We start from the raw sequence: 27,169 nt of genomic DNA, 5'->3' as shown, positions 1-27,169 counted from the left end.
AGTTGCAGCTTCTGTGATGTTGCTTATGCCAGTCCCCCTGCCTGGTCACCCTCCGCCCCTTTCTCCTGGCCCATTTCGATCCAGATCCGTTTTTCCAGAGCCATCACAAATGCTCCCTTACCTGCAAAGGGTGTTGGTAGGTTGTGTGGGTTGCGGAGGTTTGGGTTAATTGCTCTGTGTGTGGGTGGTTTCAGGACCACGTAGCTCTGGGCTCTTTACAGCCTAACCCACACAGTGCCTCCTCTGAGGGTCTCAGCAAGTCTCAGCAGTGGGGGAATGCATGGGATCCTAACACTAACAGATGCAAAGGGCCTGAGGGAGAGGGTATTGTTGTCCAGTTCTAGCTCTTTACATCTGACCAGCACTTTACAGTTTTCAGCGCGCTTTGAAACCTTACCTCATTAATCCCCAGATGTTGTGAGGTCAGCAGAGTGGTTGTTATTTATCAGTCCGAGTTCTATGGTGGTAAGCAACAGAAAATGGCTTTGGTTAATTTAATCAGGAAGGACAGGAATTGGGAAGCTTCCTGATTTAGTGGAAAACTGAAGGACCAGCTCTCTGGAAGGATCCTCCAGAGCAGGAACAGGACGCTCTCCAGGGCAGCCCTACAGAATGAACGGTCCTGTGTCCTCTGCTCAAGGCTCCAACCCCAGGGACAATGTCTGATGGGCTTTGTTAGGGTAGGTGCCCCCCCGTCTCAGGCTACATGCTGGACAAAGGGCCCCTTGAGGTCCAGAGGCATTGTTGACTCACAGTGTCCAGCCCTGGGCTCATTCTCTCCACCTGCTCTGCTTCCCCGAACAGCGAAATCTGCATCTCCCCCTGCCTTTTCCCCAGTTCAGGTAACGGTACCATCATCCTCCTGGTCACCCACAGTGGGAACAGGGGAGCCCTCCCCCTTCTCCTCCAAGCCTCCGGCTAATTGGTGCCGACTTTACCTGTTTTGCCTGTAACTCTCCTCCATTCCTACGAGCACTGCTGAAGTTCAGGCCCTCAGCATCTTTCCCTCTCCCGAAGGCTCGTTCCTCTGGTCTTACCCCATCCAACCAGCAGCAAAGGCATCTTTGTATAGTGCAGATCTGATCGTATCATTCCTCTCCTTAAAAAGCTTCAAACAGCGCCTTTCTGACCACAAGCACAGCTTTCAAACTTCTGTGACCTTGACCCACAGGAAGAAATTTATTTTACGTTGCACCTGATTTTACAATGCGCTTATTTGTATAACTGAAGCAAAATTTTCAAGAGTTGATACTACCTGAGTTGCTATCCTATATCACTTTTAAAACTTCTGGCCAGGACCCACTAAACTGAGTTCACCATCCACTAGTGAGTCATGATCTGTTTGAAAATCATTGGCTGAAAGGAACAAGCAGAGCTCCCCGGGAATAGCACAGAAGGCTCCTAGGTGACCCAGGCCCTGCCCATCTCCCGGGCCTCACTCTCCCCACTCTCTGGCTCTAGGCTCTGGTCTCCGTTTCTTTGAGTTCCTTTGTACATCCCACGCTAGGCCTCACTTTGGTGCCTTTTCTGACCCCATTCCCTCTGCCTGAATTGTCCCCCTCCTTGTCTTTGCATCCCCTCCCCCTTGTAATCCAAGACTCAGCTCATCCCTGTGTGTTAGGTGTGTTAGGTCAGGGCCTCCTCTGTGCCCTCAGAGCACGTGGGTCATGGCGCCAGCGTTGGCTTAGCATCCGCACCAGTGTGGGGGCCGCCTGCCTTAGCATCATGTATGTTCCCCCATCACAGGCTGATTGGCCAATCTGTGTTTTTACCTAGTTACACCGGTTGACTCATATGCACATTGGCCTTAATGTTTGACGATTTCTGGTCTGGAGACTGTCAGTTCCTCCAGGCTGCAGGCCGTGCCGTTCATTCACGTACACCCCGTGGGAACGGCTGTCCAGCATCTCCCCCCGCCCCCGCCTGTGTTTGGGGGATTCCCGGCCATCTTGTCCTGATAGGAGACAAAACCCACTTCCCCACAGAGGCCGAAAGGCCCAGGTACTGCCCTCCCAGCCCCCAGCACAGGGGACATGGGCACATGGCCTAGACTCAGCCAAGCAGTCTCACTCTCCTGATCGGGAGCTGGTGACCCTAAGAAGCAGGGACAGGGGAGAATGCATGTGGGTGGCGGCACCTGCAAGATCTGGTTCCCAGGGGCAGCAGGCGAGCTGGGGAGCCTGGGACTTGGGTGGCAGGAGCCACGTGACCTGCTCTTTGGCATGATTTTGGTTCAGCCTCCCTCTGAGCTGCCCATTTCCAGAACCTGGTTCTCCAGGTTCGTGGCCATCTTGGCACCCACTTGATGGCCCCTCAATTAATTACTTTTCTCCTTAAATCTTACTTTTCTCCTTAAATCAACCAGAGTTGACTTCTTTTGCCAGTTGTGGGCACAAACCCTCACAGGCGCACCAGCACCTGTCAGATAGTAAATATTTGCTGATACAGCGGATCAGTGCCCGCTTCCATCCTCCTTGTTCCTCACCCTGAGCACCCAGCAACCCACCCCTGACCTTGGCCATCTTTCCAGCCAATGAGGCCTGAGGTCGGCAGAGACAGAGCTTGTGTTTCTTCCTCAGGGAGACAGAGTTAATCCCAACCTGTCTTGGGCGATGGCCGTGGTTAAGGGTGTGACAGTGGACAGGCTGGTGGGGTGGAGGAGAGTACTGCTCCCACTGGAAAGGGGATAATGGATTCAGGCTTTCACGATTCCCATGCAAAGCACAGAAAAGCAGCAATTAGAATGTTCTCTGGCTTTAGCTTGCTAGCAGAGTGGATTTGATTGTCTCCTGGGGGTGGGGATTCTTGCAGAGAACACACGTTTTCTCCTCACTGGTGATCATCTTCCCACTTCTAGAGATCACACCAGCTGAGATCAGTGAATAAGACTTAGAGGTCCATCAGAGAGAGAAAGCCCCTCAGTGGGGGAAGCCTAGGAGGTACCTGCAGACCCCCCGTGGTAGTGATGGGGGACAGCGAGATGTTGACAGTGGGAGTAAGAAGAACGGCACCTGCAGGTCCGGCCGGAAGTGACTACATCGTGAGAGAAGCTTATTACAGGGACTGTTTCCCAAGGTGTGGGCAGCATGAAGAAAAACCAGTGAAGAGAGTTGGTGAAGCAGCCAGGAGCAAATCCGTACCACCTCTGGGCGTGAGGGGTGTGGAGACGGAGGTGAAGCCAGAAGCTGGAGAGGGTTGACAGGGGCGTGGCCTTCAGTGAAGGGCCTCAGCATGGTGACCGCGCAGGAGGGAAGGGGGATCAACACCCTGACCTCTCTCTGCTCCACCCTCCAGCTTCCTTTCAGCACTTCTCATTGGCTGAACCCAACTGGAAGCCAGAGAGCAAGGGAGCTGTTGATGTTATCCATGAAGGCCAATCTCCCAGAGGACAGAGTGGGGCGGAAAGAGCAGAGAGTGGGTCAGGAGGGGCAGATGGAGGAAACCCAGCACAGGAGCTTCCATGACACGTCCTGAGCTCTTATGAGCACACAGTATGTACAGCAACTCATGTTACATGTATGCAACTCACGTAATTCTCCAAAGAGAGTTAGGTGCCAGCATCACACCATTTTACAGATAAGTATAGGGAGGTTAAGTAATTTATCCAGTCAGTGTGAGAGTAGCTGCAATTCAGACCCAGGCCATCTTAACCCAGACTTTGTGTTCCTCCCCACTATGCTGAGCTGTCCAGTGAGGTGACCACTAGCTACACATGGCTATTTAAATATAGATTCGTCAACTTCAATAACATTAAAAATTCACAAAGTCCCATGAGCCACATTTCAAATGCTCACTACACACATATGGCCAGTAGCTACCACACTGGACAGTGCAGATACAGCACACGTGCATCCTCTCAGAGAGCCCTACTGGAGAGCTTGGCAAAAGACCTGGACACCATGACCTGGATCCTTTCAACCCCCTAATCCCTTGCAAAACACACATGCACGCACTCCCCTCAGTAGCTGTGGTGTTCCTACGGTGGACATGAGAGGGGTCATACTGATTTGGAGATTCTTAGGCCATTTCATTGCCCTCTTGATGGCTCTCAGATACTGTGGCCTCAGCACAGCTCAAAGAGATAAATCTGAGATAGTTTTATGTAGGCCGTGCCCTTTCTCACGCTCTAAAATCTCTTTGCTGTTCTGCCCTCTCCTATTGCAATACCCAGGACATCCCATAACAAGCAGCAGCATTTATATCAAAAGAGGCAGGAGAAACGGCTGGCACATCAGCACTCTCATTGCTGCCGCCTTTCAGAGATACTTGTCCTCGGGGCTTATGCGATGCTGGCATCCTGTTATATACAGCATCCTTCCACTAGCTCCCATGAGACAGTTCTCAGTTGGATTTAATGATCCCCACATCTTGACACCAATGTATCATCTCCTAAATGCCCAGAATTAGTAGATGAGGTGAATCCTGAAGATGACATAAATCCTACCTATCAAATAGGCTAAAGGTGAAGTCTAGCTCTGCCTAGACTGTCAGAACATTGTGAAAAGAAATGTGAGTCAATATCAGATGACCCTCCTACACGTAAAGAGATGCGGGGTCTTGGTACTCTAGAAAAGCACTTTCTGGGAGAGGAAGCAAAAAGGTATAACTCTAAACCACCTGTAGGGACTTCCCTGGTAGCACAGTGGTTAAGAATCCGCCTGCCAATGCAGAGGACACGGGTTTGAGCCCTGGTCCGGGAAGATCCCCCATGCCGCAGAGCAACTAAGCCCGTGTGCCACAGCTACTGAGCCTGCGCTCTAGAACCTGCGAGCCACAACTACTGAGCCTGCGTGCCACAACTACTGAAGCCTGTGCGCCTAGAGCCTGTGCTCCGCAACAAGAGAAGCCACCGCAGCGAGAAGCCCGCACACCGCAACTAGAGAAAGCCCGCGCGCAGCAACAAAGACCCAACACAGCCAAAAATAAAAATAAAGAGATGAATGAATGAATTAAAAAATATAAATAAACCACCTGTAATTCTACCTCCCAGCAAACATTAGCACTAGTGTTTATATATACATTTTCTCACATGTGGCCTATTATACATTGATGTGTATGATTATGCTGTGTATGATCTTCTTTGTTCAGTGTATCTGTGAACATTTTTGCATCTCATTAGACATATAATATGTAATATAATAGTAACTACCCTTCATTGCTGCTTATTATGTGCTGAGGTCTGTGCACTTCACATGTATTATCTCAGTTCTCACAATAGTGATGATAAGTTAGTTACCATTATTATTATTATCTTACCGATGAGGAAACCAAAGCACAGGGATCAGGTATCTTGCCCAAGATCACACAGCTAGTTTAGTGGCGGAACAAAGACTATAACGAGATCTGTCTGACCCCCAAACCCATGCCCTTTCTGCCAGGATGCTCTTCTACAACAACGTTACGCAAACTCTTTTAGCTCTGGAATGCATTCTTTGAAGGACTTTTTCTATAAACCTAATATGTAAAACAGATAGAAGTGGAGGTGGACTGGTTGAAATAGGAATGGGAAACTCTCAGTCTCACCTGCTCTTGCCCCCCGACCAGAGGCAACTGCTGTAGCAGCTCAGGGAACCCCTTGCAATTGGGAAAGGCCAGTTTGGAAAACACTGTCTGCGCATCCTTTTAACAGACTGCACAGGATCCGCTTGTATGGATATAGCATCATTGATGCAACCAGCTGCCTCCTGCTCTGAAGAGCAATCTTGATGATGCATTTTGTACACAATCATGATTTTCTTCCTGGATACGTTTCTGAAAGTGAAATGTTTGGGTCAAAAATGTGCCCGTTTTAACACCAGACTCCCCTTTGGAAAGATAAAACCACATAAATTCCCGTCTGCAGAGCCAAGTTCTGCACATTCTCCCCACAACTGGATGTTACTATTTAAAACCAATTTTTGTCAATTGTATATGCAAAGGTACGTTGCAGTTGTTTTAATTTACATTTCTTTTTTTGGTTACTAAAAAATATTAGACATTTTAAAGTTTGTTGACTACTTACCTCCTTTCTTTTGTGCATATCCAGTTCATACTCTTTGCTTTTTGTTTTTCCTCTACAAGGGCAATGGTCTTTTATTATCTATATGTAACATTTATTTTTAATGTAGGATTATTAATCCTTCATATGTCACATAGAACATAGATGGTTAATATACTAATATATAGAGAGACTATGTCACGTTGAATTTTATCTTTTACTTATGCTGTCTTTGATTTAAAAGTGTTAATATTTAGACTATGTTTAGATAAATATTCTCCTATATCTTTTAATTCTTTGATTTTTAAAAGATCTGAATTCTTTAATCCGTTTGCAATTTGTTATATTACTTAAGTAAGTGAACTAACTTCCTTTTATAACTAACTCACTTTAATTTTCTTATCTTATTGCCATAGCTAGAACTTACAGAGTTCTACTACATAAATTGCATTATATTATATAAATTGTAATTACAGAGTTACAACTTAGCCTGGTGGTTCTCAGCCTTGGGCATTATTGCCTCCCCAGGGGACATTTGGCAATGTGTGGAGACATTTTTGGTTGTTACAACTCCTGTTGGGGAAGGAGTGTATGTGCTACTGGCATCTAGTAGCTAGAGACCAGGGATGCTGTTAAACATTCTGCTGTACACAGGACATTCCCCCACAACAAAGAATTACTGGCCCAAAATGTCAATAATGCTGAGGTTGAGAAGCCTCTTGTTAAATAATAGTGGAATTAGCAAATCCCTTTTGCTTTTTGTACTTACTCCATTGCAAACCAGAGTTTCACTCCTTAAAGACAGCTTGCCTTAAGGTCTCTGTGATGATCCCGCTGGAATGCCTCTGTAAATTTATTCTCTACCCACAGACAGAGTGATGCAGACAGTGCTGTAAAGGACATAGGTGCCTGGGTCAACGCGGAAAAAGGAATAAAGAAGGAAAAGCAATGCGGTCACGAATGACACATTAGCAATGTATAGTGTTTATTTTCCTGTCTTGAGACCTCTATGCTCCCCTGACAAGGAGGAATAAGAGCCTCTTCAGCTACCCTCCTGTTGATTCTCTCCTGGAACTTATGACCTCCATCAGTTAAAGCACCACAAGATGCACTCCGTAAGAACATGAACAGTGGAGTCACGAAGACCTGGGTTCAAACCCTGGTCCCCTCACTTGCTGGCTGTGGGTGTGAGACCCTGGCCAAGGTCCTTTCCTCCCTGAGTCTCTGAGCCTGTTTCCATATAACATATACTTACCTTGGATGCCATGAAGTGCACTTTAGACTTTCTAAGTAGATACCTAGCTCAGCATCTAGAATATAGTGAGGGCTTCTTATACATCCCCATGGAGTCCCAGGCGTGTGCACCTAATGCTGCTGCTCTCTTCCTGCTGAGTTCTGAGAAAGGCATGAAAAGCTGTGCTCTGGCACAGACCCTGGGAGCCCGGAAGCCAAGAGAGACCAGCCACGAGCACCTGCACGGGGTTTTATGCCCGTTATTTTTTACATCTTTGCTGTAAACCTATGAGATATGTAATTTTATTATTGCCATTTTGCAGATGAGGAAACTGAGGCACACAGAGGTTAATACCCTGCCCAAGGTCACTGAGCTAGTAAATGGTGGACTTGGGTTTTAGAGCCTCACCCTTAACCACTTAGCCACGCTGCCTCCCCACCCCTCTCAGCCCCAGCCCCCCAGCAGCTCGGCTGAAGGACCCCAGTCCAGCTACCCCACCTCTGAGGTTCTTCCCGTGATTCCTCTGGAGCCCCGCGCTTTTGTCCTGAGGCCCGGGGGCAGGGCTGAGAACGGGATGGATGCTGAGAGGAAGGGGGTGGCACTTCATCAGAGCAGCTGCTGGGGCTGCCACCAGTTGACAGAAAGAGTTCTCTGCTCAAACGCTGTCCCCAGAGGACCTGACACTTCCCAGCATCCCGGAACTGTCCCCACGGAGCTCTGATGGCAGCCTGACTGGCTTCCTGATCTTCGGAAATGTACTTAACTTCCCCATCCCTCAGCTGGTGTCTGGGAGGAGATTCAATTACATAGTAATGAGCCTGAATCCTGCAGAGCCTGCCTCTTAATCACCAGCTGAAAATTGCAACCATCTAAGACACAGGCAGGCCACCCTGGCCATGACCTCATTCACCTAATCCTGTTAGACTCCTCTGCTCCCCTTGGCTCAGCTGCAGGACTGCTATGGAAGGTGACCTTCCAGAACAGAGGGCTCCTCATCTAGGGATGCTGCATCTGGGCGAGCTGTGCCTTGGGCGTGGTGCAGGTGTGGCCCTGCCATGGCAGGGATGGGTGGGGCAGGAGCTCTCGTGGCTGGATCTAGAGAAGGCCAGGGAGAAAGTTGCATGCCCAGGTGGTACCAGCCTCCCTCTCTGTAGGAGTCTCACTGCCCGCCCCATTGTCAGTGTCACGCTGGGCGCTGCCACATCAGGGCTCTGATGCCTGGCACTGTACATAACAGAACATATCATGTAATCCTCACAACAGTTCTGTACCTTCCATGCTTTACAGGCTAGGGAAATGAGGCTCAGAGTAGTCAGGTAGCTTTCCCAAAGACACACAGCTGCACAACTGGATTGGATCCCCGTTTGGGCTAACTCCAATGCCCACACTTTTGGAATCATTACAGAGGTATCAGGGTGCATCTATAATGTGTCTTTGCAGAGTGTCCATTCTTCTGAGTTAGAACTTGTATGTAGTGTATGTCAGGGGATTGCTGGAGGCTTGAAGCTTTCTCCCCAGAGGACAGAAGAGGCCCCGCAGTACTGAGTGCTTTAGTGGGGCTCTGACCCCCTGCAGTGCTGGGCTATGGAAAGAGCGGGGGTCAGGCTACTAGTCTACTGGGGACCAGGCTTTTGTGGGGCAGTTTGAGAGGCAGCATCTATTTCTACCCCTGGTTCACTCGGATGTGCTGCCCTCAGTCACTGGTTGGCCCCACCTGTCTACATTCTGCCCTGGGTGACCTTAGAACTGTTTAGGTCTGGACATTAAAGGACAGGAAACCTGGGACACTGTCAGGAGGGCCAGGCCCCAAATCTATCCTCCCATTCTGGGTGAGATAGATGGATGGGGAGCAACTTTTCTGATCTCACATTCTCTCTTGGCCCTGAGAAGGGGCTGATGGGTGCCTTGGGGCTTGGGTGACGGCCTGATAAGAGGTTGGTGTGGGGTGAAGCCCTTCCTTGTTTCTCATACCCAGTCTCCCAGGCAGAGAGAAACCCAACTTTTGGAGCTCCAGCTGGGTCAGCAAAGACCCCTGAGCCCCTTTACTTCCTGGGATCTTTGCCTTCCTTCCAGCATCAGACAGGAATCAGTCCATCAGTAGAAAGGTTGAGCCCATGGGACAGGTCCAGCTCTGGATGTAACCAGGTGCCTCTGGGACAGTGATGAACATTGCAGCAGTAGGAGATGGGCAAAGCCTGCTCAGGCGTCTGGTCAACCAGGAAGGATGAGCAGAGAGGAGACAGGGTGGCCATGGAGAGTAGAGCAAGCCCACTGGGGTTTCAGTGCTCTCTCCCCTTTGCTTTCCTCCCAGAGACAGACCTCTTTATATTTTTTCTTCTTCCGTTTGTTTTTCTTTCCACTTCCCCTTTCTCACCTCCTGTAGATCTCCCATCTCAGAGTAAAAGCCAAAGCTCTTGCAAGGCAGACACGGCCCTAACGATCTGCTTGCTTTCTTCCTTCTGAACTCATCTCCTTACTGTTTCTTGAGCTCCCCAGGCCTGCTGCCACCTTGGGACCTTCGCATCTCCTGTTCCCGTCTTCTCCCAGGTACCCACACGCCGCCCTCTCACTGCCTTCACGCTTTACTCAGCTGTCACCTCCTCTCTCATCCATCTGAAATTCCAACAGTCATCCTGCCCTTTTCTTACCTCATTTTTCCCTAGCATTAATGCTAGCTAACATGTGTGTATATTATTTTTTATCTTGTTTTCTGTCTGTCCATCCAACTAGGATGGAACCTCCATGAGGGCAGGGATTTTTGTCTGTTTGGTTCACTGCTATATACCCAGAGCCTGGCACATAGCAAGGGCTTGATAAATATTTACTGAATGAATGAATGAGTGCTCTGTACTCACGCCCAGCGGACCTGAAGCCTTAGCGGGGTGCTGCCTCCTAGCCCCAGGAATGGAGTGGAGGCTGCGTTTGAACACAGAGCCACCCCCAGCCCCAACATCACTGGCTTCTATGCAGGTGTGCAAGGTGGCCGGACAGGTGCAGGGGGTGGCAGGTATCTTACTGTTGCCTTGGCTTTAACCCAGTCTTCACCAAGCACAGAAAATGTTGCGTGGCTTACCCAAGTGACACTTGAAGTTCAAGAAATCCAGTTGTTCCAGTTTTCTGTGTGGACAGCTCTGGGGGCAGCCTCTTCCTGGTGGCATGAACAGCTTGACCGGAGACCTTTGTGTATGTTGTGGTTCTCTGAGCAGAGAGAGCAGGGAGTGGGCTGGAGTTTCGGGGTTTCCTGAGGTCTGATTTCTGTGATGATCTCAGTAAATGCAAAGGGGTCCCATAATCCTGGAGGGGCTGTAGAAACCTGGGAATCCCCTGTTTAGGTTTGGGTATGAATTATTTAGAAAGGAGGGCAAGTCCTAATCCAGAAAAGCATAACGTGTCCCTGATATATTGTCAAGTTGTCATACATGTGTGTCTGTGTCTGTGTGTCTGTATGTCCGTGTGTGTCTGTGTCTCTCTGTATCTCTGTGTGCTTGTGTGTCTGTCTGCATGTAGCCATGTGTGTTGAGGAGATGGGCATCAGAAGGGCAGCTCTGGATTCTGCCTCCGTGACATTCAGGAGTCTCTGGCATGTCTGGTGTTTTAGTGGCTGTAAGCTCTCTGAGACTGAAGCATGATGGCTTTCTCTCCTGCTGTTTTATTTCTTTAACACAGTGGTTTTCAATCCCGGCTGCACGTTACCTCAGCTGGAGAGCCTTATAAAATACCGAAGCCCCAGTGTTACCCCACACTGGTTAAATCAGAATTTCCGGACATGGAACCTGGGCCCTGCTGTGTGTCTGAAGCTCCACAGGTGACTCTGGTTGCAGCCAGGCCTGGGCTTCCCTGCTTTACTCTCCTGTGAGCTGTGAGTCAAGAGGCTGTAGTGAGACCAGAGGAAACAGCTCTGAACTTGGAGCCGGCGCGGTAGTGGGAGGTGTGGGTGGGGTGAGGAGGTGCGTTTCAGCACTGGTGCCCTCGTGAAATCATCTTTGACTTTGAGTAGATTATTTTGTCTTTCTGGTCCTTAATTTTCTTTCTTGGTAAGACAGAGATCATTACACCTTCCTGCCTATCTCCTACCCGTGGTTTGAGGTCATTTATATGAAAGGGCTTTGTAGATTCTGAAAGGTCACCCAAATGCAAGGAAACATTATTAGCATTATTTGTGTTAGCCCTTTGTAGAGACCAAAAGAGTGAGGCAGGAGGTGGGTGTGTAATTACAGCAAGGTCAGAGTAAAAGAAAAGCTGTGGGCGCGTACCATGGTTACTCTGTGATTTAGCTTTGCAAAGGTAGCCAAACCCGTAATGCCTGTGCTTGTAATTCCAGGAGCTGACACTAGGTGGTGCCTGATCCATGGTGTGGACTGGGAGGGTATCATTTGGGGATGGCTTTTGCCCCCTTTGCTTACAATACAGTTATTTACTGAAAGAATCATTTACATATCAAGATAAGATTTTTAAAATAAATTTATTTATTTTATTTATTTATTTTTGGCTGCGTTGGGTCTTCGTTGCTGTGTGCGGGCTTTCCCTAGTTCCGGTGAGCAGGGGCTACTCTTCACTGCGGTGGCTACTCTTGCTACAGAGCACGGGCTCTAGAGCGCAGGCTCAGCAGTTGTGGCACATGGGCTTAGCTGCTCCGCGGCATGTGGGATCTTCCAGGACGAGGGCTCGAACCCGTGTCCCCTGCATTGGCAGGTGGATTCCTAACCACTGCGCCACCAGGGAAGCCCTCAAGATAAGATTTTGAATGCCGTTCTCACGCTGTCTTTGCACAATTAGGTGGTGATCTTCATTCTGCCCAGGGGCTCCTTCTTAGTTTCCTCCTTTCCTGAGATTTCTGGCAACTGTACCACCAGCCCTCATTCTGGGGCCTGGAGTTGGCTCTGCCTGCCCAGATTTCAGAGCAACATCGAAAAGCTTTGCTTGCTGGCAGTGAACCAGCGAGAGGCCCGCTTGGCTCCTGTGAAGACTTAATTAGCTTTTGAGCTGCTCCCCTGTCAATCTGGCTTTCTTTGCTCCTCCCTCCCTTCTGGAGTTTAAGGGGGAGAATCTCATTTTCTTCTCCCAGGGGCCCATTCCTTGCAAGTCACTGTAGCTTTCTTTCCTCTCTGTGATCAGGAGAGCCGGATGGAGGTGTCAAGGCGGTAATTGTAGAAGCTGACTGACGCTTCTTCCTGCAGTTAAGGAAGAGCGACTTTGGATATGAAGCTACATCGCTCATCCCCGCTGTTTTTGAACCTGACCCACCGACCCCACCCCCCCCAACCCCGTATGGGTTACTTTGCATAAAATCACTCAACCCTTTCAGAGAGCCAACCCAGCGACTTTCATCCAGTTTTCTTATAAGAGCCTAGGTTGTTTGTTTAGGCTTTTTCCCCTCTTTCTTTAACTGTTTGAGAACACATCTGAAATCCACAGTTGTGGATGTCAAGGCTCAGTGGGTGTAAATGCACACAAAGCTTTTGGAATAACACACACGGGACAAGTCACAGTGATTGCCTCTGGGGAGGGGGTTAGGCGTTTGAGCTGGCCAGTGTACTGCTGTGAAATCGGCCGTGGCCGCGAAGGCTTGGGGTTCTTTGGCTGATCCAGTGCAGTCTCACTTCACTCCATCAGACCCTAAAAAACAGATACAGAAGGAAGGGGATGCCCCTTAATCCACTGTCTCATTAGCATGCCAGGTCCCCAGTGATCTTTTTCTTAGGCTTATGGGAGCTTGGGGGATATGGAGAGAGGGTTTTCCAGGATGAGGTACTCAGATAGGGACCAAGGTGAGACGTCACTGGGAAATTGCTGGGTGCCATCAAAGCAAAGTCCTCACTGGCCACCGCGGGAGGAATAGCTTGAGTGGAGACGGTGGAGGCTGGGAGCCTATGCAGCCTCTGGATCCTACAACAAGGCCCTTCACAGTGGTCTTTTGCCAGGTTCTCCCCACCCCCAGCTCTTCCCAAGTGCATGCCCTCCCCCTTCTTGGGCACATTCCCCAGGATCACACCCAGCTTCCTGCCAGTCCCCTCTAATATCTGCTTCTCTTCCCTTCTTCCTGGAACCTCCTTTGAAGTCTGTGAGTAATCCTTCCTTTCCCCAGAGGCAAGGGCTTCCCTCTGTTTGTTCTTTCATTGTAGGCCACAATGGCCCATTACACCTTGATCCTCAACCAACCAAAGACCATCTCGCTTCTTCCAGGGCATGCAACTGTTTTCAGAAGGCAGAGATAAGTAACAAAAGCAAAAACAAAGCAAAAAAGTAAAAAAAGCAAAAACAGTTAAAGTTTCATATTAAAATGCTCTGGCCATTGATAGCCTACCTAGAAGTTTTAAATCCAGGTAGACTAGGTTTGCCTTTCGTTCCAGCCACAGTGTGCAGCTTTCTGGAGCAGGCTTTGCAGCCCCACCTCTAGGACTTTGCATATACTATTCCCTCTGCCTGGAGCGCACTTCCCTTCACTGCTTCTTCACTTTTTTGACCCCTGTCTTTTTACAGCGTTCCCCTTGGGCATCTCTTCATCCTGTAAGAGCTTAATTCTCTAACACACGTGCCAAACTTTCATTCAACTCATGAATGAGGTGTGATAAATTGTTACAGTAAGGTCTCCAATTTATCCACGCCTCCCTGTATCTATACCTTCCCACCCTGTGACATCCTTTGACCAATGACACAATAACAAAGGAGGAATAAGCAGAAACTCGAAAAGTACTTGCATATTGGTGCTTGCCCTCACTTGCTGCTCTTGGAATCCAGCAACCATTATATAAAAAGCTCGGGCTAGCCTGCTGGATGATGGGAGACACAGTTCCAATTGTCCCTCTTGCTCTGGTCATTAGCTGGCCAATCCCCTGACACGTAAGCAAGGACGTTTTAGATCACTCAGGTGCCAGGTGTCCTGCCAGCTAACTACAGGTGCATAATCATGTCCAGTAGGGTCTACTCATGCCATCCCAGACCAGAAGAACTTCCCAGCCAACATGAAGAATCAGGAGCTGAATAAATGGCTCTTGTTTGAAGCCATTCAGTTTGGGGTTTTGTTACACAGCTGAAGCTACCTGATACATGAGGGCATCGACAGAAAGAAAAATAGCTGGTTGACTAAAGATTTGAAAAATTGGGATTTATGTAGTCAGTGGAAAAAAGAATGCTGAGATAAAAGTACCAATTCACCTTTTACAGTTCAGTGTAAAACTGGTTAATATCCAACAGGGCAATAAAAAGTCACCCATTGCGTTATCTTCCATCAAAGACTCAGAGATGATAGTGTTTAGGAAGTGAAAGAAAAAGTTTACTTTCAAAGATGTCAGAGAATGAGGCTTCAGAAGGGCTGGCTTGCCAAATATAAAACACAATGAGCATTTAAAGAAAAAAGCTGCAAAATCACCAAGGTTATCAAGTTTAAATTAGCCTTCTCATGGTGAAAAACACCAGTTTTCTCAGATCATTATCATAATCCTAAAGGTCATGGCATATCTTCAGATACCAGCATAGTAAAAATCAAGGGTACGTGGATATTGTTAGGGAGATATTGCAGGTTTATGGGAAATAGCCAAGGTTTCACAATGTAGGGGACCAGAGCTAGGCAAGGTGATCCTGTTCTTTTCGCTTTATTTTCCTTCCTAGCTGTGGTATATAAAGAACTTAATCATACTGGAATTAGAAAGTATTAGTGTCAGTTTTTATTTCTATACTTATTTACTGGACAGAAAAAAAAAATCTCTCTTGACCTGTTTTATATGAGTTAACTTCTAATTTTATGCCCGAGCTCTAATCAAGAATTTGTCAAGATGCGTTCCCATAGAGGTCAGGTGACCCTCCAGTGGGCTTCTTAGAAAATGCTCCAGCATAGCTTTAAATGGCCACACAGTCATCTTTTTGTCTTATTTGCAAGTCATGGATAATTTTCCCAAACAAGTTAGCTGCCCCTTCTTTGTGCTGTCTCAGCATCTGAACCCACTTATCACAGTCTGTTGTCATAAATGCCCGCTTGTGAGGTCTCTTCTAGACTCTGGCCTCCTTGAGGGTGGGGACGTTCCTCAGGCTTAGTACAGGGCCTTGTATAAACATTGTTGAATGACTGGATCAGCAGATTGCTACCTCATAGAACCAAGGACAGTGTTTCCCGTACTCGGTGCCAGAATTTCCAGGGGTGCTTTGCTAAGCAGCTTCCCAGCCGATGCCGGTAAAGTGATGGGCTGGAGCTGCCTGGTCCTGGCTGGAAGACTCTGCATGTCTCTTCACAGCTCTGGTTCAGTGACATCACATTAGTAGTCTGAGACTGGGCACGGTGGGAGCATTTTACACCATGGAAATTGGCAAATGCTGCAAGATGAGGGTTTTGGTTTATGAGAGCCAGTTTACCAGCAGGACACTATGCTGCTTCATCTCTGGTCCAAGGACTAATGTTTGAGAATTATTGACCTAGGATGGGGTCAGCCAGCTGCAGCCTGGGGGCTAAATCCAGCCTGCTGCCTGCTTTTGTACTGCCTGCGGCCAGGACAGTTTTTATGTTTTTAGAGGGTTTGTTGAAGAGGAAAGAGGAGAAGGAGGAGAATAAGAGGAGGAGGAGGAGGAGGATGGAGAGGAGGAGAAGGAGGAGGGGGAGGGGGAGGGGGAGGGGAGGAGGGGGAGGGGGAGGGGAGGAGGGGGAGGGGGAGGGGGAGGGGAGGAGGAGGGGGAGGGGGAGGAGGAGGAGGGGGAGGAGGAAGAGGAGGGGGGGAGGGGAGGGGGGGAAGGGGAAAATGAGATAATACCTGGCCTGCAAAGCCTAGAATGTTTTGTTGTTGTTGGTTTTTTTGTTGCGATAGCAGGCCTCTCACTGTCGCAGCCTCTCCCGTTGCGGAGCACAGGCTCCGGACACGCACCCTCAGCAGCCATGGCTCATGGGCCCAGCCGCTCCGCAGCATGTGGGATCTTCCCGGACCGGGGCACGAACCCGCGTCCCCTGCATCGGCAGGCGGACTCTCAACCACTGTGCCACCAGGGAAGCCCCATGTTCCTTTTTTTGCTGCGTAGTATTTCACTGTGTGGATGTACCACAGTTTGTTTATTGAATCACTACTTAAAGGACATTTGGGTGGCTTCCAGTTTGGGGCAGTTATGAGTAGAGCTGCTATAAAGATTTATGGTTTTGTGTGAACATAACTTTCCACTTTTGTTGAGGAAAATATTCAGGAGTGGGATTCATGGGTCATCTGGTAAGTGTGTGTTTAACTTTATAAGAAGTTGTGAAACATAGAAAACAAACTTATGGTTACCAAAAGGGAAGGGGAGTGGCGAGGATAAATTAGGAGTATAGAGTTAACATAATACACACTACTGTATATAAAATAGACAATCAACAAGGATTTACTGTATGACATAGGGAACAATATTCAATATCTTGTAATAACCTATAATGGAAAATAGTCTGAAATGTATATATAACTGAATTACTTTGCTGTACCTGAAACTAACGTAACACTGTAAATCGACTATATTTCAATTTAAAAAAGAAAGAAGTTGTCAAACTGTTTTTCAGAGTGGCTTGGACTACTTTCCATTTCCACCAGCAATGAATGAGCATTCTAGCTGCTCAACACCCTTGCTAGCACTTGGTACTGTCAGTATTTTTCATTTTAGTCATTCTAATAAGTATGTCATGGTGTCTTGGGGTGGCTTTAATTTGCGTTTTTCTCAGGCTTATTGATGTTGAACATATTTACTCTCATGTGGTGAACTTTGGTGAAGTGTCTGTTGCACTCTTTTGCCCATTTTCAAATTGGGTTATTTTCTTCTTACTGAATTTTGAGAATTCTGTATATATTAAATTTTTTATATACTCTGGATACAAGAATTTTGTTGGGTATGTGATTTGAAAATCTTTTTTCCCAGACTGTAGTTTCTCTTTTCATTTGTTTAACAGTATCTTTTGCAGTTTTCGCTGCCAAAAAACCAACCAAACAAAAACCTTTTCTGGTTTTTAATTTTGATGAAGTCCAACTTATAAATCTTTAAGAATGAATCATTCTTTTGCTGCCAGGTCTAAGTACTTTTTGTCTAACCTGCCTTACATTCCTGGGATAAACTCTACTTGGTCGTGGTATATTGTTCTTATATATTGCTGGATTCAACTTGCTTATATTTTATTGAGGATTTTTACATCTATGCTCATGAGAGCTATTCTTTATTTTCAAACATAAGCATTTAAAGCTATTAATTTCCCTCTAATCCTTACTTCAGCCATATTGCACAAATAGGTTGTATTTGTTGTTCACTTCAAAATATTTTCTAATTTTCCTTGAGACTTCGTGTTTGGTCCGTGAATTATTTAGCAGTGTACTGTTTGATTTCCAAGTGTTTGGAGATTTTTCTCAGCATGTTCCTCCTTGGGTTTATCCTGTATGGGACTCTCTGTGCTTCCTAGACTTGAGTATTTCCTTTCCCATGTTAGGGACGTTTTCAGCTATTGTCTCTTCAAATATTTTCTCAGGCCCTTTCTCTCTCTCTCTTCTCCTTCTGGGTGGAAATTTTTTTTTAGTATGTTTTAAGCTATCTAGTTTCATTTATTTATTTTAATTAATTATTTTTGCCTGCGTTGGGTCTTTGTTGCTGTGTGTGGGCTTTCTCTAGTTGCGGCAAGCAGGGGCTACTCTTCGTTGCGGTGCGTGGGCTTCTCATTGCGGTGGCTTCTCTTGTTGCGGAGTACGGGCTCTAGGCACACGGGCTTCAGTCGTTGTGGCGCATGGGCTCAATAGTTGTGGCTTGCAGGCTCAGTAGTTGTGGTGCACGGGCTTAGTTGCTCCGCAGCATGTGGGATCTCCCTGGACCGGGGCTCGAACCTTTGTCCCTTGCATTGGCAGGCGGATTCTTAACCACTGCACCTCCAGGGTGGTCCCCTGGGTGGAAATTTTTCTTTCTATTATTGATTTCAATTTTAATTACATTATAATCAGAGAACATATATCGTATGATTTCAATTCATTTAAATTTAAGATTTGTTCAATGACCCAGCATATGGTCTGTCATAGACATTTTTGTGAATGTTCCATGTGCACTTGAAAGGAATGTATATTCTGCTGCTGTTGACTGGAATGTCTTATAAAGGTCAGTTAGAGTCCATTGTTTTATGGTTTATCAGTTCTGATAGGACCGAAGAACCATATAGTTTATAGTTGAAACCTTGTTGGTTTTCTCTCTGCTGGTTCTATCAAATATTGAGCGAGGAGCTGAAGTCTCCTAACAAATTGTGAATTAGTCTATTTCTATTTCTCCTTTCAGTTCCGTAAGTTTTTGCGTCTGTTATTAGGTGTATATCCATTAATGGTTGTTCTGCCTTCTGGTGAATTGACCCTCTTATAATTATGTAATGTCCCTCTTTATCCCTGGTAATTTTCTTTGCTCTGAAGTCTGCTTTGTCTGTTATTAATATAGACACTCCAACTTTCTTTTGGTTAGTTTGCATGATATATCTTTTTCCATTTATTTACTTTTAACATACGAATATTATCTTTATTTTTTAAAATTAAAAAATTTATTTTTTTTTTTTTTGCGGTATGCGGGCCTCTCACTGCTATGGCCTCTCCCGTTGCGGAGCACAGGCTCCGGATGCGCAGGCTCAGCGGCCGTGGCTCACAGGCCCAGCCGCTCCACAGCATGTGGGACCTTCCTAGACCAGGGCACAAACCCGTGTCCCCTGCATCGGCAGGTGGACTCTCAACCACTGTGCCACCAGGGAAGCCCGACATACCAATATTATCTTTAAAGTGAGTTTCTTGTAGGCAACTTATAATAATTTTTAAAAATCCATTGGCACAGTCTCTTTTAATCTGTGTCTTGGATTTAGGGCTACCATTTTATTATTTGTTTCTCTTTGTTGTCTTTTATTTTTTGTCGTCTCAGTTTACTTAGAATCCGTATTGCACCACTTCCAGTAGAATGTAGACACCATCTCACAACTAGGTACCTTTGCCCTTTCCCCTTATATTGTAGTCACCTTACGTCTTACACCTACGGACATTAAACATGCCATCAAGAACTTGAGTTATTTTGGAATTAATTTTGGTTACTCAGCTCTGTTGGTTTGTTGTCACACTGCTCTGAGACCTGACCAAACATGTGGCTATAAACATGACACATGGAATGTGGTGAACGTGTTTTTTAAATAAAGGAAAACCGTTTCTAGGACAGATTTTTATAGATCCACCCAAAGTGGGTGTGGGCAACAGAATACTATCATTCTGTAAGGGTTTTGAACATTTATATGCAGAAATGGGGAAACTCGGAGAAGCAGGGTGAAAGGAGTCACTTTGGCTGGGATATAGGCTAGAAGAGTGAGAACATAGCTATCCAGGGAGGCTGCGGAGACAAATAAACAGAGGATGGGTTGGCAGATGGTTGGTGGTTTAAGAGACATGGACCTCTTAATTCCTCTGTTTCGACACTCAGAGAAGCTGGAGCAGAAAGAGTTTTGATTGATAGGGATTGAATCCCAGCTCAGCCACTTAGGAGCCATTGACCCTGGGACAATTACTTCTCCTCTTCCAGCCTCAGTTTCTTTATAAGGTAGCTGTGGAGAGTACATGAGTTTATGTACGTAAAGGAACCCACCCAGTGACACATATGAGAAACGTTGTAACTGGTGGTGATTATTATTGCCACCCAGGCCTTCCTGTGTGTAGTCCGTGCTCTCGTAGACATGTCAAAGCAGCTTATTTAATTAAAAAAAAAATTGACCTGAGGTTTGCCCTGAGAAACTTTCCCTTCCTGGTGGTTCTCAACCCTGGCCACACATTAGAGTCATCTGGATACTTTAGAATATGTGTGGGCCCCCTCCGTCAGACGTTCTGATTGAATTGGTCTAGGGAGTGATAGATAGATAGATAGATAGATAGATATAGATAGAGAGAGAGATAGAGAGATAAAGATAGAGATACATAGATAGATACATAGATAGATTAGATACATACATACATAATAGATACATAGATACATAGATAGATACATAGATAGATAGATAGAGAGATAGATAGAAGATAGAACCACCGAGAATTGTTCAAGTAAGAATTATTTTGGTGGCAGGGAACGCAAATGTGCTAATGGAGGTGGAAGTGTCCAGTAACTGAAACATCCATATCCCCAGGTCTGTGTTAGTGTATTTTGTCCTCTCACAGCTGTGCAAAGAAATTCCCCACATATCTTTCTATTGAGGTAATTCTAAAACATACATAAAATAGAGGTAATTGTATGAATGAACCTCCATCAGTCAGCTCTAACGATTATCAGCGTTTCATCAATTTTGTTTCATCTTTCCTGCTCCCCACCCCATTTTCTGTGTTGGATCATTTTAAACAAATCCCAAATATCATGTTCGTTTTTATTGGCTTTTTTTTAAAACCTCCCCAAGTGATCCTAATGTCGGCTGAGATTTGAAATGCATGAGACAAATCTTCTTAAAGTCACGGGCAAATGCTTAATTAGGAGACCAAATCCTTAACAGTGTTTCAAATAAAGCCTCAGAATCCATCTGACATAGATGTAATGTATGTGCAATTTCTTTGTGTATAGAGTAATTATGAATTAATGGTAAGTAGCTCGTGTAAATAGGTAATTAGCATTATGCAGCTAAAATGAGTTTTCATAAATTTTTCTCCCTGTCTTAGTTCTCCAAAATCTATAAACAACACTAATGTAGTTTAATTTTCATGTCATACCCATAATCACAAAAACACAGCATTAACACTCTTTAACGAAATTCAAAGATCTATGGATCTTTCTCCCCAGAAGTCAGCGTGCAGCATCCGTGGACCTGCCTGGGACCCAGAGGTCTGGCACTTTCTGTTCAAACCCCTCCTGCCTCCCGCTACTGCTACAACCTAATGTTTCAGGTAAGACCCTCTAGTGGCTCCAGATTTGCCAGGCTCTGACTTGAAATCATTTGCAATGCAGTAGTAGGCTGTGAACAAGTGATATTAGATTGATCTCTGCTCTCACGGGAAAAACAGCTAGAAATCAATGGAAAAACAAATGGTCTTTTGATGGGAAAAAGAGAAAGAAGAAGAATTTAGAATGTTTATCATTCATTCTTTCAGTGAGTACTTATTGAGTATCTACTACGTGCCAACCATTGTGCTAGGTGTTTGGAATATATCAAAGAACCAGATGGACAGAGATCCCTGCCATCACGGGGCGCACCAAAGGAGTTGTACTGCGTCTCCTCAGAAACAGCCCCCACAGTCTGTTTTGCCCTCATGTCAGTTTTGTTATCCGTGCAGTCAGCTGTGGCCATCATGCCCCCGTGGCAGTCCCCTTGTTCTAGGAGGCTGGGACTACAGAAAGTAGCTACAGCAAGGGGAAGTGGTATATTTCCCATACATTTCCCAAGCTGTACTGAGCCTTTGGGCAGATAAATTTGACCTTTTGGCAGAGAGGATGAAGAAATGAATGCCAAAAGTACGGACTAACCCCAGGGCTCAGTCATCTGATGGCAGACCCAAGGAGAAGGACTCAGGACAAACATCAGTGGGTGTGGTACCTGCCTGTATATGCAGGAAAGCATTGTGGTCAGTTGGTAATATCTGCTATGGAATCTGGAATGGCGAGTAAGATAAGCAGCTACTCTCTTAATCCCTGTGCTAAATTTTGAAATCCGTCTCTCCCTGTCCAACTCCCTTCACTCCCGCCCCACCTCCAGGGAACTATTTTCTGTTCCTCTAGCTTAGTTTTCATTTTCTTGAGTTTTATATAGAGGGAAACATACAATATGTGCTCTTTTACATCAGGCTTCTTTTTTTTTTAAATAATTATTTATTTATTACTTGGTTGCACCAGGTCTTAGTTCCAGCAGGTGGGCTTCTTAGTTGCAGCTTGCGGGCTACTTAGTTGCAGCTCGCAGGCTCCTTAGTTGTGGCTCACCAGCTCCTTAGTTGTGGCACACAGGCTCCTTAGTTGTGGCATGCGAACTCTTAGTTGCGGCATGCATGTGGGATCTAGTTGCCTGACCAGGGATCGAACCTGGGCCTTCTGCATCGGGAATGTAGAGTCTTATCCACTGGGCCACCAGGGAAGTCCCTACATCAGGCTTCTTTCCCTCAGCATTATCTAGAGATTCATCCTTGTCATTGGCTTTATCAGTAATTCATTACTGAAGAATGGATAAAGAAGATGTGGTACATATATACGATGGAATATTACTGAGCCATAAAAAGGAACGAAATTGGGTCATTTGTAGAAATGTGGATGGACCTAGAGCTTGTCATACAGAGTGAAGCAAGCCTGAAAGAGAAAAACAAATATTGTATATTAATGCATATATGTGGAATATAGAAAAATGGTACAGATGAACCTATTTGCAGGGCAGGAATAGAGATGTAGACGTAGACACAGTGGGGGAAGGGGAGCGTGGGACGAATTTGGAGATTAGGATTGACATATATACACTACCATGCGTAAAATAGATAGCTAGAGGGAACGTGCTATAGAGCACAGGACGCTCAGCTCAGTGCTCTGTGACGACCTAGATGAGTGGGATGGGGGGATGGGGTGGGAAGGAGGTCCGAGAGGGAGGGGATATAAGTGTACGTATAGCTGATTCACTTCACTGTATAACAGAAACTAGCACAACACTGTAAAGCAATTATACTCCAATAAAAAATAATTCGTTACTGCTGAGCAGTACTAGTCCCCTGTATGGATATGCAACAGTTTGTGTATCTACTCACCTGTTGAAAGATTGATGGATATTCAGTTGTTTCCAATTTTAGCATGGAATTTTTTTTTCTTCTTTAATAAATGTATTTATTTTATTTTATTTATTTTATTTTTGGCTGCGTTGGGTCTTTGTTTCTGCGCGCGGGCGTTTCTCTGGTTGCCGCGAGCAGGGGCTACTCTTCATTGCAGTGCGTGGGCTTCTCATCGCGGTGGCTTCTCTTGTTGCGGAGCACGGGCTCTAAGTGCGCGGGCTTCAGTAGTTGTGGCTTGTGGCCTCTAGAGCACAGGCTCAGTAGTTGTGGCGCACGGGCTTAGTTGCTCCGCGGCATGTGGGATCTTCCTGGACCAGGGCTTGAACCCGTGTCCCCTGCATTGGCAGGCGCATTCTTAATCACTGTGCCACCAGGGAAGCCCCAGTTGTTTCCACCTTTGACTATTACAGATAAAGCTGCTATAAACATCTGTGTACGAATCTTTGTACAGATGTATACATTCTTTCCCTTGGGTAAATACCTAGGACTAGAATGACTGGATCATATGACATTTTGCATCCCATCAGCAATGCATGAGAGTTACAGTCACGCCACATCCCTGCCAGCATTTGGTGAGGTCAATCTTTTAAATTTTAGTTACCTGAATGTGTGCGTAGGGTTATTTCACTGTGGGTTTAATTTGCCTGTTAATGGATAATGATGTTGAACATTTTTCATGTGCTTATTTGCCTTCCTCTTTGGCTATTACTGTATGTATCTCACTTGATGGTTACAAGAGCCCATTTTACAGATGAAATTGGAGTCTCCAAGGGAGGTTTAGTGACAAAGTCATTTGGCCAGCAAGTTGCAGAGTTAAAACTAGAACCCAGGTCTGACTTCTTCTAGTCCAAAGCTGTCTTTGCCTCAGCTGAAGGTAGAGACAGGTGGAGGGTCACCAGCAAGGGGAGAGGGACCACAGGTGAGTGTGAGTGTTTGTGAGTGCGTGTGTGTTTGCAATAATGAGGGGGAACTTTGCATTACACTTTGCATGAGGGTCAAATCAGCTATTAACTTTCTACTTTGGGGGGTTTACCATCAAACTGTGGTGTTTTATATTATGCTCACTCCTAGACTACCCTCCAAATTAAAGCTCCATTGCTGGAGTACCATTTGTGGCTGTCTCTTATGTGACTCTTACCCCGCCTCCAAGATTCAGGGCATTGGAAGTGTGTGTGGTAGTAGTGGGCGGGGGGGGTAGGACTCTGAATTTCTCATCTGGTTCCCTTTCTGCTTCCCTCACTTCCACCCCCTCCCATCTGCTCTCATCCAGCACATTCAAAAAACTCTTCAAGTGTAAAGCTATTTATAACACAGAGCTGGATCTGTCTGTGGATGAGGTAAGTAACAAGCACACAGCCTCAGGCCACTCCACTAGCTTGTTTGGTTCAGGTTGGAAGCATGTAACTGCCCATTCCAAGCAATCCTCCTCTTCATTTACCCTTTCTTGCTTTCACACTTTAAATTCCATCTCTAGACCTTCTCTGAGTTCTCTTTGTAAGCTTATTGGTTTATGGGGAAACAGGGTTGTTTCTTTTTTTTTTTTTTTTTTTCTGTTCAGTACCAGACCTACCAAACTCATTTATAAAGTTATATATGAAGACTCTCACCCAGTCAAGTAGGCCAAGAGGGATTTAGGATGAAGGACAGTGGAAATATTATAGATTATAGTATTAAGTAGTATAGATTTCATGCAGAACGACATTGATTAGTAAGCTTGTTGTTATTAATCGGGGCTCTTTGCAGTCTGAATCGCTTGTGGCACAGGGCGTGGGGTGTGTGAGTTGTAGGTGTCCATCCCTCGTGGTGGCTCGTCTTAGTTCGCCCGCGTAATTGACCCCTGACAACTGGCTCATATAAACTGTAGGTGATAAGAATGATGAGTGAGTTTCCTGTCAGGAACCCGCTTCACTGGGTTGGTGGTGGCGCCTGTGGCCCTGGGTGGAGGCCACGGCGGGCCCAGTGGCCCAGTCACACGAGCCTTGAGTGACGCCTTCTGTGGGCTTTGGAGGCGCGATGGTGGGATGTGGTCCATGTGGCAGGCTGGCCATCACTATTTCAGGGTCAGCTTCCCACACTTCAGCCCATGTGTGTGCTGGGCTGCTGCAGACAGGCCGAGAAGAAGGACACGTGTGGAGGGAACAAAGCCTCAGCCAAGCCTCCCCAGCACGGGATCAAGTTTGTTCATACTTTTCCGAAGCCCTTATGTCTGTTCCCCAGCGCACGTCTCAAACAATCCTCTGGAGTGTATACTGCTGGCAGTGACACTCCCGTTTTATAGGAGAGGTACAGAACAGTTCCTTTGAACGCAGCCTGGTCCACCTGGCTTGCTGACCAGGTGCTCATCCTTGAGACGGTCCTTGTTTCACTGCCAGTCCTTTGTCCTCACCTAGAGAGGAAGGATGGGATGGCAGAAAGAGCAGTAAGTAGGTCGGGAGTCAGAAAACGTGTGTTCAGGCTCTGTCAATAACAGGTGGTGTGGCCTTGGCTGAGTCACTCAGCATGCTGGGGCCTCAGCTTTCTCAGATGGAAACACGGAGCCTGGACAAGAGTGGTGCTTCCTGATGTGCAGTTGGGATGTCTGGACGCGGCTGGGCTTGCCCGGTTGTCTGCCGGGTGAACTGGCAGACGTCCACCCAGGATTGGCCGAGGAGCCTCAAGGGAAAGAACTGCTACCAGCAGTGAGAATTCCTTCCCATCTGGGCTGCTTGGCCCTCTGGGGTCCGTGTCCTTGTGTCGGGAAGAGCAAACCCACAGGTAAAACGACGCCAATTGTATTTGAAGATTTGGGAACATCTTTAAAGTAGTGAACAAGCACAAATGTATTGTGGAATAAAATGGCAACATTCATACAGATTTTAAAGATAGAAAGAAGTTGTCGAGAAACTTCTTGTTTGGGGCAGGGCTCTCCTAGCTCCTTCCCCAGTCCTGTTCCTTCTCTCCTCTGCCTTGAGATGCCTTGGTTGACAGGTGTCCTGAGCAGTGAGAGGCAGGCCCACCCAGCCAAAGCAGTAGCAAAGCCTTAGTCACTGGAGAGGAAGAGGGATCCAACTCCACTCTCCCACGCATTTGTGTCTGGACAGGGGCTCCGTAGGCAGAAATGGCAGCAATCATTTCTCTAGCACCTAGAATCGCACTGTGGACCGTGCCCCTCCCCCCTCCCCGCCCCGTTAGCCTGGCATCTTTTGGGGGCGCCGGTGTGTTTAATGGTGGAGACTGAAAACCAACTCCTGTGTTTGCAGGAGGAAGAGGTGGGGTCTGGTAAGGGGGGCAGGGCAGGAGGGGGGCCCGCGAGCCTCACTGGGTTAGGACTGGCCTTGTTGGTGCGTCTGTGAGATGCCCTTTGGAGAAACCCAGAACCAGAGGGAGGGTAGAGTTCCTGGAAGGGGCCAAGCCCTGAGCGGGTTGGGTGCAGGGACAGCGGCAGGAGCCTGTAAACGCTTTGTTTATTGTTTTACCTTTCCTCATACTACCTTTGTTCACCCAGGCAGCTGAGATCTGGAATCTCTGGTTTCATCTGTTCTTCCCCAGACGCCCAGGGGTTCATGGTAGTTGTAATGTATTGTTTTAAATGTTTCAAAAACTCTAATGGAAACCATAATACATCTGTTTTCTACTTTTTGCATACCCAGTTATGGATGTGGTTGATTAATAAATCACGGGGAACTGAATTAATTATTCCTTAATGATTAGTCTCTTTGGCAGACAACATATTTCAAGACAATATGGGAGAAATGGGAGAAAAATAATAAAGGCGGTCCTTGATGTTAAACTGGTTGGGAAGTAACACGGGACCCAGGGGCGCCTTAGAGTTCTTTTCAGGCCCGAAAACCTCCCAGAAAAAGACTGCACAGTCTAGAGCTGCCAGAGGCTGGTGGTACCAGTGGTACAATGAGAGTGATGGAGGAGAAGGAGGATGTTACAGCTGTTTCTTCCCATCTCTGGAGGTCATTAGGCCAAGAGGTGGTGTGTGTGTGAGGGTCACATTAGGACTCTTCCGAGTCACCATGCCCCAGGCAGAAATTCAAAACAACACTGGAATCCAGGATGGAGGGGCAGCATGCCTGCTTAAATAAACAAGAGAACTATTCAGCCCAGTGATTCTCAAGCTGTAGTGCGCATCCCAGTTACTGGGAAGACTTTTAAAAGTCCCAGGTTTTCTGGCTGAGAAGGTCTGGGGTGAGATCCAGAATTTGCAGGTGGAGCCCGGTTCCAGGCGAGGCTGCTGCCACTCCTGGCCCACGAAGCACACCGTGG

At 46.7% G+C, this 27,169-nt stretch overlaps 1 protein-coding gene across 2 annotated transcripts in view; it reads left to right on the top strand.

Moving 5' to 3' along the window:
- Positions 1–27,169, top strand: part of ADPRM (ADP-ribose/CDP-alcohol diphosphatase, manganese dependent) — a 331,886-nt gene that overhangs the window by 53,753 nt on the left and 250,964 nt on the right. For both annotated transcript variants that reach the window (XR_016388840.1, XR_016388841.1), the window contains exon 3: positions 20,958–21,061. The gene's annotated coding sequence lies outside the window, so the exon portion shown is untranslated. The remainder of the gene's footprint in view (positions 1–20,957; positions 21,062–27,169) is intronic.

Source organism: Delphinapterus leucas, chromosome 19, assembly GCF_059928025.1.
Source record: "Delphinapterus leucas isolate spDelLeu-1000000601 "Yukka" chromosome 19, BTC_Dleu_Yukka2, whole genome shotgun sequence".
Taxonomy (NCBI): domain Eukaryota; kingdom Metazoa; phylum Chordata; class Mammalia; order Artiodactyla; family Monodontidae; genus Delphinapterus; species Delphinapterus leucas.
This window is presented reverse-complemented; position numbering and strand designations above follow the sequence as displayed.